Source organism: Crocodylus siamensis, chromosome 4, assembly GCF_052110815.1.
Source record: "Crocodylus siamensis isolate JL-2025a chromosome 4, ASM5211081v1, whole genome shotgun sequence".
Taxonomy (NCBI): Eukaryota; Metazoa; Chordata; order Crocodylia; family Crocodylidae; genus Crocodylus; species Crocodylus siamensis.
The window spans coordinates 240,628,305-240,642,234 of NC_143398.1; the positions used below are offsets into that span (position 1 = coordinate 240,628,305).

General features: G+C 44.4%; 1 protein-coding gene across 3 annotated transcripts in view; it reads right to left on the reverse strand.

Moving 5' to 3' along the window:
* GLI2 (GLI family zinc finger 2) overlaps positions 1–13,930 on the reverse strand; it is a 271,620-nt gene that overhangs the window by 66,236 nt on the left and 191,454 nt on the right. The window lies entirely within an intron of this gene.

Here is a 13,930-nt window from a genome sequence, read left to right on the forward strand (position 1 = left end):
TGGTAGGTTTGCCCCTAAGAAGTCTCATGCAATATTAGTATATTTAGGGGGACACCTTTACTAATGTCTGGCAGAGGAAAACTTTCATTCAAGTTCTGTAATGTTTCAGCATGTTTGAGTGGCCTTTTCTTCCTTTGAAGAGGCTTGAAGATGAATTCAAAGGGGTTTGACTTACCATTTAAAGAGCTATCTTTTAAAAATACTTATGATGCCCTTCTGCCAAAGACTCCAAGAGCCAGAAAGAGGTTTTACTAACCTGTTTGTGGAAGCTGTGGGTCACTGGGATCTGTGTGCAGGGAAGAAACAAGAAGACAGAGAAAAAAATCCTTATGTGCTCATTAAATTTTAAATTCAGCTTGGCACCATGCTCCTCCTATCCCAGAAAACTGGAAAAAGAACAATTCCCCTTCATCACAAGTGTAAAGCAATCAACTAACTGCAGCTTTACTTCAGGCAATGTTAACTGAAGGAGTTTATGCCTGACATCTATAATTTCATGATAACGAATTAGGTCAAGTCCTGCATTTCCTGGTATTCTGAATGCCCAAGAAGCTCATAACTTTCCTTTATACGCAAAATGTCAAGGAAAGGGCAAGTAATGTTATGCCAGCAGATCACAGCCAGATCATCTGGATGGAATAGGCTGTAAATACATGGAGGAATGAAAAATAAAACTTTGTTCTGGAACAATGCCTTGTGATATCAGTGGCCGTGTTAACACCTTCCCTCTGTTAGAGGAGATCCCCTCTTCCACAATCTGAAATGCTGAAGGAAAAACTGTATCTTGTCTAGCTGCAAAAAGGATTGATAAAATCTTATTTCTTGGTAAAGTGCAAAGGCAAACCTGATAGACTTGGGCTTTTAAGAAGCCTTGATGCTTGCTGTAAGTGGTATCACTCATTTGCCAACATCAGGTAACCAGAAAGTCAATGACCAACAAGAGAAAAAACAGGAACCAAAATGGAAAAAAATATATGCAAGTCACTATAACATATCCATATACATGCGAGTGTGCACCTGGATACAGATCCGGTCTATACAGTGTTCATGGCACAGGCACTTCAAAAAGCACACCTACGCTAGTGAGCAGGATTTGGTTTGTATATAAAATAGATTGCAAGCTCTACGGGACAGGGAGTGTTTTTTTGTTGGAGGTGTTGAGTTGCACAGCAATATGGGGCCACCTCAACAGGATGTAGGGGTACAGGCAGTCCTCAGACTTAAAACACAATCGGTTCCTGAAAACTGAGTCTTAAGTTGAAACGTAACTCAGAACCCATTTTCCCATATGAAACAATATTATAAATGGGGGATTGGTTCCTGAACCAAGGCCCGACACTCTATTTTTACCAAAAGTAACCCAGAATTTTGTACTCAATCACTTATAGATGAGTAATATAACTACATTAATGTATTTATATTGTAAATAGCAATCAAACTGATTTTGAAGGACTTCTTTGAGATGACTTTGCTGGACTTTTTGAAGGGCTCTTGGTTGGGCTTTTTTGAAGGGCTTTTGGTTGGAGGCTTCTCAGGAGTCATGGCTGCAGATTTTTCTGGACCTTGTCTTCTTTTTTAAAGACAGCGTCCAAGGAAGTTTGGACAGACATTCTCCAGGGAGATAAGCAATGCAGTGACATTGTTTGGTGGCATGGTGTGGCACTGGATCAGGCATTGTAAAGTCAAAACTGACATCAGAAAGTTGAAACAGGGTGTCAATTTATAAACATTGTAAGCGCAAAATGTTGTAACTCAAAACATTGTAAATTGAGGACTGTCTGTATAAACAGGCATCGTGTTGAAAACGGGATCAGCCGTGGCAGGCGGTGTCCCAGAAGAGTTGATCCACTTCACTGGCATCTATAGATGTCACTGGTGCTGTGGTCCTGCAGGCTCAGGCCCCTGCTGTTCCTGAGGCTTCAGGAGCCTGATCCCACGGGACAATGGCCACGGGTCCCACATCCCGACTCAAAGTGTGTATGTGCAGGTGGAGGGACCTGGGAACCCCGCTTGCCCTGAATCCAGGTGCAGCAGTGTGATACAAGTGCAACCCCCCGGCCTCGTATATTTTAGAAAGGAACATTTCAAAACGTGACAATCTTGGGAATGTCAGTGAGATGCTCTGGAGCAGGGGTAGGCAAAATGGTGGATCCAGCTGACAGCCAGACTCCATGTCCCAGCAACCCCCGCCTGTATTGCTGCAGCCTGTTTCTGTGGAGACCCCGGGAACGGTATAGCTGGTGCCATGCCATCACGGTGCCACCACTCCTCTGGTCTCCATGAAAACCATCCACGGCGATGTGGACAAGGGCTGCTGGGAAATGGAATCTGCTGCAGCTGCAATCTGGCCCGTGGGCTGGATTTTGCCCACCCCTGCTCAGCGGGGATTTTTAACAGTTTGCTTTCTAAGGTTTTCATTTGTTGTTCAGTTGGTCTTATATTTGTTGTTATAGCAAAAAGATAAAATTTCAGATTATTTTTGTTGTATTCATTACTCTTCGCTGAGGAAAGTGTAATGCCAGGTATCCCATACTAGGTGCTGCTGGTTTTTATAAATATGTAGTGAACCCAGAGGGGTTGTGCATTTGGCACTGCAAGGCCCTTGCACACGCACCACAAAACTCTCCTACAGGGAGATTTCCAGGTGCACAGGATTGGGCCCCTGAAGCCCCAGGAGCCCCTGCCTGGGGTGGCTGGAGAGCCTGCACTCTCCTGCCATAAGCAAACAGACGGTCAGAAAAAGACGGCATAAACTATGACTAGGAATCGTCGTGCTCCCAAATGTAGGCATTTGAGACATGACAAAGGGCTAAGACATTTATTTGCTCGGGTTTTGTGCCACTATAAAAATATTTATGGGAGCAAAAAAAGGCGATGTCTGCTTGCAGCCTAGATGCTACTGCAATGCAATCAACCGAGATTGCTCAGCAATAAGCCACGACCACCAGCTGGCTCAACATCCAAGGACCACCAGTTCCCAAGCTATTCCACCATCAGAGCGAAAGGACTAATTCTGGGTGCTGGGAGCAGCAGGAGACCGCTAACTTCAGCGGATGAGCCACAAAAAGGATGCATGAAACGTTTAGCCAGCCTGCTGCATAGAAATCGGCCTATTAAACACAAGCATTACTGACATGAAAGACTGAGAGATGTAAATATCTAAGCTAGCTAGGATTTTTGGTTGCAGTTCACACGGATTTCTGCAGTACTTAATTATGCCACCACTTGACATACCTTAAACAGCTACAGCACATACAGAAAGCACCAAAGGGAAATATTCCTGAACAATATGTAGTAAATACATTGATTCTTAATAACAACAGCCTGCCCTAAATCCTTTCGCTGACAGGTTTAGTTGGACCAAAGGCCTCTTTCACATCCACTCTATGACAGTTTCCATCGTCGCATAAACACTTTGAAGTGCTGTAAGGCGCAGTAAAATGCTAGACAACCTACCAAACTGTCAATATTTCTTCTATTCTAAAAGGAAATGCTAATGGCACTCAAAGAGCTAGCTAAGGTGTAATGTAAGAGCCAGCTCATTTAACCTCTAATTTAACCCTCTACTTCAGTACAAATATACTGTGCAACTAACAATTACATGAGTGACACCTGAGTGCAGTCCAAATTCTCCACTAAAAATGCATTTTGCTGGAAAATGGTCTTTTTTATTCTAAATGCAAATTTTCTTTGGATTTTTTTTTGGAAACTGTCTCACTGAAAAGCCAAGAAACTAAAAAAAGTTTCAACTTTTGCTCTTCATTCTGGTTTCTTTCCCTTACAACAAGCCTCACCAGTCCCCACCGTTCCTCCCTGCCCTTTTTTTAAATATACCTTGCCACTTGGAAGAGCAGAAGAACAGAAAAAAAGGGAGAGAAAGACACAGAAGAAACAAAATGAATGTTTTCAAAATGTGAACAAATCTCTTTTAAAAAAATCCGGGGGGGGGGGGGAAGGTGGAGCACAAAATACTTTTCCCCACCCAAATTATCCAAGAAAACAATTTGGCCTTGTCAACTAGGTTAGCGGATAGCACAAAATCTGGCGAGGGTGAGGCAGAATCATTGCAAGAAAAATAAATCTGATGCACAAAAACCGAATAGGCTGTAAAGTGAAATCCTGACTCCATTTAAGTCGAGAGCAACACTGACATTGACTGTGACAGGGGAGGACTGCACGAGGTGGAAAGACCATGGTGTACTGGGCTCTTTTCACCCCACCGCCTGCGTACTGCAGCCTTCCCAACAAGCCTTCATTTGCAGACCTAAATGTTTCCCAACCAGTAACCTTCAAGCTGCATGGTCACGTGTCCAGCAACTAATCGTTTCCATCTTACACTTCATAAATAAGGAAGAAGGACCCGAGATTCCTCAGAGGTGCAGCCCCAATGATTTACGCCAAAGAGCCAATGCCCAAAGTCAATGAGACGGTGAGTAATAGACCCTTGGAAAAATCACGCCTTCCTGACCCGATCCAAAAATCAACCGAACTCAGTGGGCGCCGGATCAGGCTCTGTTTGGATATCTTTGTTGTATTGCTGCTAACACATAAATAACTCGCGCTCCTAACGTCAGCAGAGCTCGATGTATACTAATAAAAACCTCCATCGCACTCTCAGCCTCTCGCCGTTGTCCAAGGGGAGACCTGCCTGCCTCATCTCTCATTCTCTTATCTCACGCAGCTTTTTCTTATGCAGACACATTTCTGTATACACATCCCATTATACTTGACCCCCGGTTCACCCTGTTTCCATTACAACGCTGTAGACTCAACCAGACTTGCTCCAGTGCCAACTCCGTGCCGTCCTTCTCTGCGCAGAGAAGTAATAAAGAAATCACTGTTTTAAGCTGACAAAGAGCAGATTTCTTACTAAGTAAACACTGATGTTTTGGTAGGGAAATTAAGTTATAAAATTGTGTCTACAAAGAGAGACCATACAGATGGACTTTGTTAAGACACTGCAACACAGTCAACAGCAGTTAATTCAATTGCCTGCTACTTATCAATTTTTTTTAAAGGCTTATCCAGCATTGAAAATGCAAAGAACATTTCAGAGAAACTTCTCCTAGGTTTCAGAGTGATTTTTCTTCTTTTCCTGGGAAGAAGAAAAGGCAGCTGGTGAACTTCTGCAGTGAACACTGGATGTTTCAAGTGTGTAATACTCTGCCACATGGCTGACCTGTGCAGGACAGCAGCATGCCGTCCCACCAGCAACTCATCTCTGTCTCTTCGCCCTCCACAGTGATCTTGTTATATCTGCATTGCTGCCTTCCCTCCCTCTGGTGTGAGCTATAACGGGCCTTATAGTGATGCCCCACAACACTGCCAAGTGTCCCACATTCATCAGTTTACTCAGCCCTTGCAAAAGCAAACCACAGTGCTCAGCAGGTGAGCGAGCACAGATACGACGCACTTCAATCCCTTGTCAGGCTTTTACAACCACCCCTTTTCTCATCTGGGATCATTTTTATGCAAATGTCAAGTGTCGGTTGTAATGCTTTGGGAAAAGTGCCAGGATGATACCCTGGTGCAGGTTATAGATATCTTGGTCTAAGGACATAGGCCGACAAGATTCTTTAGGTAAATCTGATACTTTTCATTAGACCAACTCAAATAGTTGGAAAAATTCCCCTTTTCAAGCTTTCGGGTACAAATACCCTTTGTCAGGCTAAGGATATCTAATAAAAGATATCAGGATGATGCCCTAAGATAATACTTCGGTCTCCAAGCCCGCTTAGCCCTGTGTCCCATTTCTTAGCCCCCAGACTCATCTACCTTTGATCTATCAGTCTCTATGTACATCCAAGGTAGGCACCATTTTGGTGAAAAACAACTATAAACCTCTGTGAAATTTGCCACTTGTATTTTAAGAGGAAGAATAAAGAAAGGATTTATTTTTGGATAGGATAACATTTATAAGGCACAGTGTGACAAAAGCCTCAAACTTGCCAAAAGAGATTAACATTATATGGCCCTCAAGTGATGCATTTAGTAGGTTAAGATAAGCTTTGGCTGGGACTAATAAAATAAATTAATTTAGTGATTGAATTAAAAAAAAATCAACCATTTCTTTAAAAAGATACTGGCAGGTAATTAAGGCATGACATGTAGGTTCTATGTAACATTAGGCAGTGGGGTTATTAAGTTACTTGGATTTGAATGAAAACATTTGTAATGGCGTTAATGGTTTAATGCAAAAGATTTTGGAAAGGCAAACATAGTTGTGTTGTGCTGTGGTTCTAGAAATCAGAAAACACAGCTGACTGGATGCAATGGACATCAGATATCCAAGTGCTACAGTGATGCTCGAGGTGGCTAGGCAAGGAAAGAGATTTTCAAAGTTTGACTGACGTCCATGGAAGTTCGGTACTCATTTGCTTCCTTCACTTTGGATACTGATCAGCACCCTTGGGCGCCTAAATACCCTTGGAAATCCAGCCATTCAGAGCTGACTTTCAGTGAGCTCCTAAGATCTCTAAGCCATTCTAGAATATAGGAGTTCGGCTCTTTAAACTATTTAGGCAATTCTGAAAAAGAGTCGCCCTTTGCAAGAGTGCCATGGCAGAGTAACCAAACACCATCACTGGTAAAACTTAAAATATATATATGTGTTGCTTAAATATTCTACAGTGTTATTAGTAGCACAGGAAATTCATTGTTTAGAGAAAGGCTTTTATATTAACAATGCCTCTTTATGGGGATCATATTACAGGGCAGGTTTTAATGCTGCTTGTAGCGCCGGAGGAAAACACCTTGGCTTTGTGCTGTAGTATCTGTTTGATACTCCCTAATGAGTCTCCTTCTTTTGTATGGCTGACTTGGAGCAACAACTATAAGTCCAGTTTAAGGTTAGTTAATCAGTCTAATGCTCTAGAGGAAAGGAGATGTACCTCTGCAATGTCACCATCAGATTTGTGTAGCGGGAAGAGTGTCATGTGGTCAGGGTTGCCACAGTCACGTTTTGCAGAACTCTTAATACCATGGGCGACTGGTGCCTCCTGAGTCAAGGGGGGGCACCAGCAGCCAATCGGAGACCAGGGAGGGGTCCCCCCATGGCCAATTGAACCGGGGGTCCTGCCACAGCAGATTGCACCAACCAGCGGGGGGAAGAGGGGGGCGCTGATGGCACTTCTGGGTAGGCATGTTTGGCTATGGGGGGGACTGCAGGGATCACTTTAGGCAATAGAAGTAACTAGGAATAACGGCCACAAGTTGACGAAGAGTAGATTCAGGCTAGATATCAGGAAGCACTACTTTATAATCAGGGCGGCTAGGAGCTGGAACCAACTTCCAAGGGAAGTGGTGCTCGCTCCTACCCTGGGGGGTCTTTAAAAGGAGGCTAGACAATCGCCTAGCCAGGGTCATTTGACCCCAGCATCCTTTCCTGCCATGGCAGGGGGTCGGACTTGCTGACTTGCTCAGGTCCCTTCCAACCCTACCTACTATGAAACTTCTCCTGGCACCCCCGCTCCCCGGCTGGCGCTCTCAGGGGGGGCACCAGCGCTCTCACCTGCCCCCCTGCCCAGGAATGCTGGCTGTCAGGGGGTGCACGTGCACTCCCTATGTGTCACCGCTGCCTAATACACCATTTGTGCATCAAGTGCCTGCAATGGCCATGCCCGATTTGGATCCAATCTGGAGCCTTCCATGTTTTTCATGGGAAGTCAAAACCAGGAGCCTTTACTGTGGGGTCGGAAATTAGATGTTTATTCCAAATGGTGGTTTCATTCCATGCCTTCCTCCAAGCTGCTGCACTGTTGTGCACAACTCCTTGTAGGACACATGTCCACAAAGATTTCCAGGAGACCAAGCAGTGAGCTGGGATGATTTAAGGACTAACAAATCTTTAAAGACTAATGATTCAAGGACTAACACAGGTTTCCATCCTATTGCTTTCAACCAATCACAAAAAGCACAAGAGAGCCCGGGAACTGGTACTGAAGCCCAACCAGTGATGGTGCCACGGGGAGAAGCTCAGCAAAAGAAGACTAGTGGTAAAGATTTATGGGTGAGAAGTGACTTTGTTTACACAATCCCATGTGAATGATTTCATTGTACCATTAACGAACTAGGCAAGCTGACAGCATATATGTGTGAATGATTTTATTAAAGAAGGCTTAATGAAACGCCAGTAGAGGCACATCTCCATCTCTGCCTTCCCTTTCTTCTGATGGCAGCTTTCAAGAAAAAAAAATTAAGTTTTTAATTTAATTTAAATCTTAATCTATAGACTCAGTGTGTGAAGTGGATTTGCTGCTCAACTCTTGAGACTCACTCAGTCTCGGGGGCCCATGGCAGTATCATTTGAAACTCTAATGCAATCAGAAAGTCTGCAGACCTTGATGCACTATAGGCAAGGAGATTGCTTCCCAGTGCAGTTTTCACCCAGACAGGGTGATAATGGATGAAGGAAATTAGATGGAGCCGGTGCACTGTTAAGTAAGAAGATTTTACACGCACAATCAAATCTTAAGAGAACTGAAAGTTTATAGATTGCAGCAATTCTGCTGGCGAACGTGCAAACCACAAAATTGCCCTGCCTGGGAGAAAAGCTAGTGATGAGCATGGGTTTAGTCGGGTTGGCATTGGCAGAGCACTGGAAATCAAGCAGAGTAACTGAAATGCGAGTCAAAGCCAGCCTGAAAACTACTGAATCCAGTGTGGGGTGTAAAGAGCATGAGTAGTTATTCAAGGTGAAAGCCAAATTACAAAAATAATATTTCCAAGTCCCTCCTCCTTCCTCTTTTCCTTCCATCCCTGGTAACTATGGCACCTTCAGGCAGTCATACCTTGCACAGAGATATAAAACAGGTTCAAACTATGAAAGTTCCCAATGAAAAACTAACACTTTACTGAACCAGTGCGCAGACAGGCACGCCAACCTTTTTTTCACATCACTAGCCACCATATCACTGAACAGAAATGAAGTATCTGCTCGAGAGCTACTTGAGAAAAGCTGGGGCCTTGAGGTTCAACTGTACATCAACAACTGGGGGGAAAGGAGCAGCAGCTCAGACCACTCTCTCCGGTACTGGGGTTGGCTCAAGCCCGATTCCACTCACCCTAACCCGACAAAAGCAAATGCTTTGAACAGTCTTTTTTCACTGTGATTATACCCATCTCAGCATGGGCTTTGAACGCGGCATGTCTGGAGCCATACCAGGGTTTGACCTCACGAGCCAACTGGGGTCAAGGTCTAGGTAATACTAGGACAAGGTCTACGTGGACAAGGTAGATATATACCTTGGACAAGGACAATAGTAGGACAAGGTCTAGGCAATACTAGGACCCAATGTTCCTACACATACTACACTACTTAAAATGCTGCATTTTCAATCAAAACCACAGAAGTCCCAAGGATATTTGGCTAACTACAGCTCCCTTGACACTCCTTTTGAAGCAGTCGGGATGTTAAATCGACTTGGCTTAGGCCAGTTCATTCGGATCAGCAGGGATCTAATTTCCCTCTCTCATTCATGTTGAGCAGAACATCCTTCACTTCTTGACCAAATTCTGCTGTGTGCAGCTAATCCGCTTTTGGTTTATACGCCAGAGATGGCTGAGGTTGACTGGTGGATAACACAAAGCCTTGATTTCTGAAGTGTATAAATTGCTTAGGGATCCACTGGCACTTCTATAAATGTAAGTTGTCATCTCTCTCACTATGGTACATGTGCAGGTAACAACTATATTTAAAGTGTTTTAATATCTTTCTCTACATTTCACAGATATCTTTCCTCCCATCAGCAGTTGGTTTTATTGCTCATGCTTTTCCTCAGACAGAAACAGTTCAGCAGCAGGGCCAGAAGCAAGAATGAGAAGCTAGGAACAGAGGTAATAACACAGGCGATGACTCTTTGCTTAGGAATTGCATTAAACTTTCTTTCCTGCTGGTCTCTGAAGTTTGTGATATTCTCCATATTGACTTAGTCCCTAATATATTTTCCTCCACATGGTTTACCAATATGCATCCTGAAATGTGCAATCCTGGAAGAGGTGCTATATTAAAGACCTCATAAGAATCATAACGGGGGTCCCTGTTCCCCTGAGCACCACCAGGAGTGACTAGAAATAATGGTCACAAGCTGGCAGAGGGTAAATTCCAGCTTCCAAGCAAAGTAGTGCTGGCTCCTACCCTGGGGGTCTTTAAGACAAGGCTTGACAATCACCTTGCCGGGGTCGTTTGACCCCAGTACTCTTTCCTGCCAGGGCAGGGAGTCGGACTCGATGATCTGCTCAGGTCCCTTCCGACCCTACTAACTGTGAAACTATAAAATATCAGCATATTCTAACAGTATATGCAATATTGTAGGATATAGACTATTGTATAAAATATTACAATGGAAGACCTGCGGAACTGTATAGAATATTAGATAAAATAGCGTTTCCCAAACTGTGGGGTGCAGCCCCTTGGGGGGCAGTGTGAAAGATACTTGGGGTGGGGGGGGGTTGCACAAATCCTGGCAGCAATTGGTGATGCCTTGCTACTTCGACCACTCCTATACCTTTCTGCTTCAGCCGCTGCCACTGCTTCCCTCATCTGCAATTGCCGCTGATTCTCCCTACCAGGGTGAATCCCCAGCAATCATTGGATTGAGGGGGAAGGAGGAGTAGGGAGGGAATTGGCAGTGGCAGAAGCAGGGGGCACAAAAGTGGCACAAGAGTGATTTTACCACAGCGGGGCATAAACCCAGAACACTTGGGAAACGCTGAGATAAAGAAAAACTCTGCCAAGCCACGTGGCATTGTGTTCGGACTGCTCAGCTCCAGAGCTCCCCGTTCAGCATGGACGTTCTTGTAACGTGCGTTAACCTGGGGAGTAGACATAAGACCGTTACGGGTCTCGTTGGCATTAGAAAGGCAGCCTTTCGAAACGCAAACACTGCCATTCTACCATGAGCTCAGATTTGAGAAACTTTCGGTTTCTCAAAGCAGCTCATTTAAACGGCGAAATCCAAGAGAACTGTATTTTCCCGCCAGGCACCAGCTGTGTAGCTCTGCAAGAGCTGGAGCACCCTTTACCTACATCCTTACTCACATAAGGAGCCTTGAAAATAATTTGGTTGCAGACAATTCCATGGACCCCAGAACAGCCAAACGAATTGACTTTCTGCCTCTGTTTTTATTTCAGAGTTGACAGAATTTAGTGGGAGCTAAAAAAAATCTATTTAAAATACATTTTCCCTGTGGGAAAATAAATTATGGATCAGATTATGGAACTGTACACAATCACTCCCTCAGCTTGGTTGCACCTAACCGTGCATGGCTAAATAGCTACCAGTACTTAAGCTAGCTGGTCTAAAGTTAGCTCAGCTATCTCTATGCTTTGTTGCAGTCAAAACTGTAATTGCAGTATAGACACACCCCGCTATTAGCACCTACATTTTATTTAGTTAAAAATATCCAGAAAAGCTCTATTAGCTCATAAAACATCCACATTTTAAAGGCTGGATTCCACTATAGGTACAATTTAATACATGCTCCTTGGCAGTTGATTTTAAAGCCTTGGCTTTAGAAGAATATCTTTGTTCAGGACAGTATTTGAGGATGTCATTAAGTTCCACTAAAGTTACTAGCACCTAAGCACGGGCCAAAAGCTGCTGACAGACTTGCAGCTCCCCGCTGTAACTCAGAGCACTTCACAGGAAGCGCTATGAGTTACAGCACCCCCGCGCTCCTGACCCGAAAGATGTTTGCTCTTGTGTTGGGCCGGGGTGGAAAGCGAGCTTTATTTTGGAGCTGATCCAGGAGAAGCTGTGTGCCTATAGCCTCTCCCTCCTAAGCCCGCTCCCCCCAGCTCTGCTTGCATGTAGGGACTAAAAGAAGTTAATGAAGGCGCTCCACTTTGGAGCACCTTCATCTGAACAGTCATTAGAGGAGGACTGATTTGTTGCACAGTCAAGCACTTTTAAAATGCTCTGCAGCCATGCATTTCTGCCAGGGCAAGACTGCAGGATGCTTCCAAGAAGCCTACTGCGTGACAAAACATCACTTCTGTCAGTGCCCTAAGTCATAGATTAGCTATATATTCTTAATTGCTTTCCTGAATACGGTTGGTACACCCTCCACTGAGTTGGTTTAGACAGGTATGATCCCGTCTTGAACAAGGGGCTGGTCTAGAAAACCTCCTGAGGGCCCTTCCTGCCCTACTTTTCTATGATTCTGTTTATTTTGCTGCCTAGATTACATTTGATATGCCTCTCTGCCTCACCAACTATCCCTTTATTTTCAAATCTCCTCTTCAAACTTCCCTCCCACCCACTTGTCTATTTCTCTTTCATTTATGGGGTTGATAGTTGAGAACTTTAATTCTTTCATCACCCATTATCTTTACAGGACTTTTTTCTATCATGTTACTGCATACAGTTTTCTCTTGCAACACAATACTGTCCAGCGTTTGGAGACCAAGACGGGATGAAAGGCGATACATAAAATAAAGTATGCTAACACCACATTCTATGAATCAAGACAAATAATCTGGATTAAATGAGAGCAACCATGTAAAAGCGCTGCCTTAAAGTAGAAATGAGCTTGAAACTTTCCTATTTTGATTTTTTTTTAATGTATTAACCACAGTCCAGTCACCCTTCCACTAAGAGCAGTAATTTTGGATATGTGGTTACTCTGTGGGCTCTTAAGAGGTTTTCAGAGGAGGCATTCAATCAGCAGCTAGCTAGCCCTTCACCTGGTTTACAAATGAAAAAGCTGCTCAAGTAGCTCCAAAACTTAGGGTCAAGGAGATTCTTACAGTCAAGAAGATGAAGCCGAGTAACCTGTCCTCATTATGTTGTTTTTGCATCAGTGTGCTATTAGTAGAATCATGTCAAAAGCCCTTAAATGACTTTAAGGCATTTGGGAGTCAAAATGCCTTTGATTCGCATTGAGGTTTAGGTCTCTACCAGAGGATTTTCAAACTCACCTAAATGATTCAGGATCCAAAAATGCCCCATTTTCAGAAGTGACTTAGGCACTTGGGGGTGGCCTCTCGCTTCCTCAGTGCCCTTCACATTACCATCAAGATGCACGTCCCACCTACCCGCTCCTGCTCTGCCCACACTGAACCTAGGAATGAAGCACAAAAGCTGCTCCCGTGGCAGCCCCTGCCTCCCTTGCTCTTATCCTCTCCATCTCGAGTGTGCTCGAGAAAGGCAGGGAGAAAGGGGTGCCCCGGGTTGACTTTGCAGTCTGATTTCCAGGAGACCTTCTCAGATCACGCCCATACATGCTGCCAGGATTGGACTGTTTCCAAAAGGCAGTGCCAGATGCCATTGTCTTTTAAAAGAAGACAGGTGAGGTGATGGGAGTTGAAGGAGGGGATGGGGCGATGTTTAATAATACAGCCTCAGGGTTAGAGCACCTTCCCAGAAGACGCAACTCAGGCTTGTCTCCTCTTGCTCCCTGGAGGGATTCACCCCACACTCCACCAGAGAGGTAGGAGACATCTCAACTACCCAGTTAGCAGCTGTTCTGGAGGGTTGGGGGCATGCCTTTTTTTGCAGATGCAGTAAAAACTTTGGCATGCTGGCCACAAGTCAACGGAAGCTCACTGTCTAAACTGCTTTGGCACTTTTGAAACACTCATTGCACCGGAAATTGCCGAAGGCCTTTCAAAAATCTGGTGCCCCTCATGCCTAAGTCACTGCTGAAGGTGGCACTGCAGATCTGAAATAGTATTTGAACGTGTTACTGTAGAGCAAAAGCTCATTTTTAGTCTACTGCATGCTAAATCCCATGTTTCAGCTCTGTTCTTTGCCTGTATAATTTCCACAGTGAAACGTGGAAGGAAGGACATAAAAAGCTTACCAGGCAGAAAATTGCGTCGATTTCCCAAAAAGGCCTGGCACATGCAAGAAAAACACACATTTGTGGCTTTGCATCAAATCCAGGGATCCCGGATGCCCACTTGAAACAATGTGCGGCAGCTAAAGCT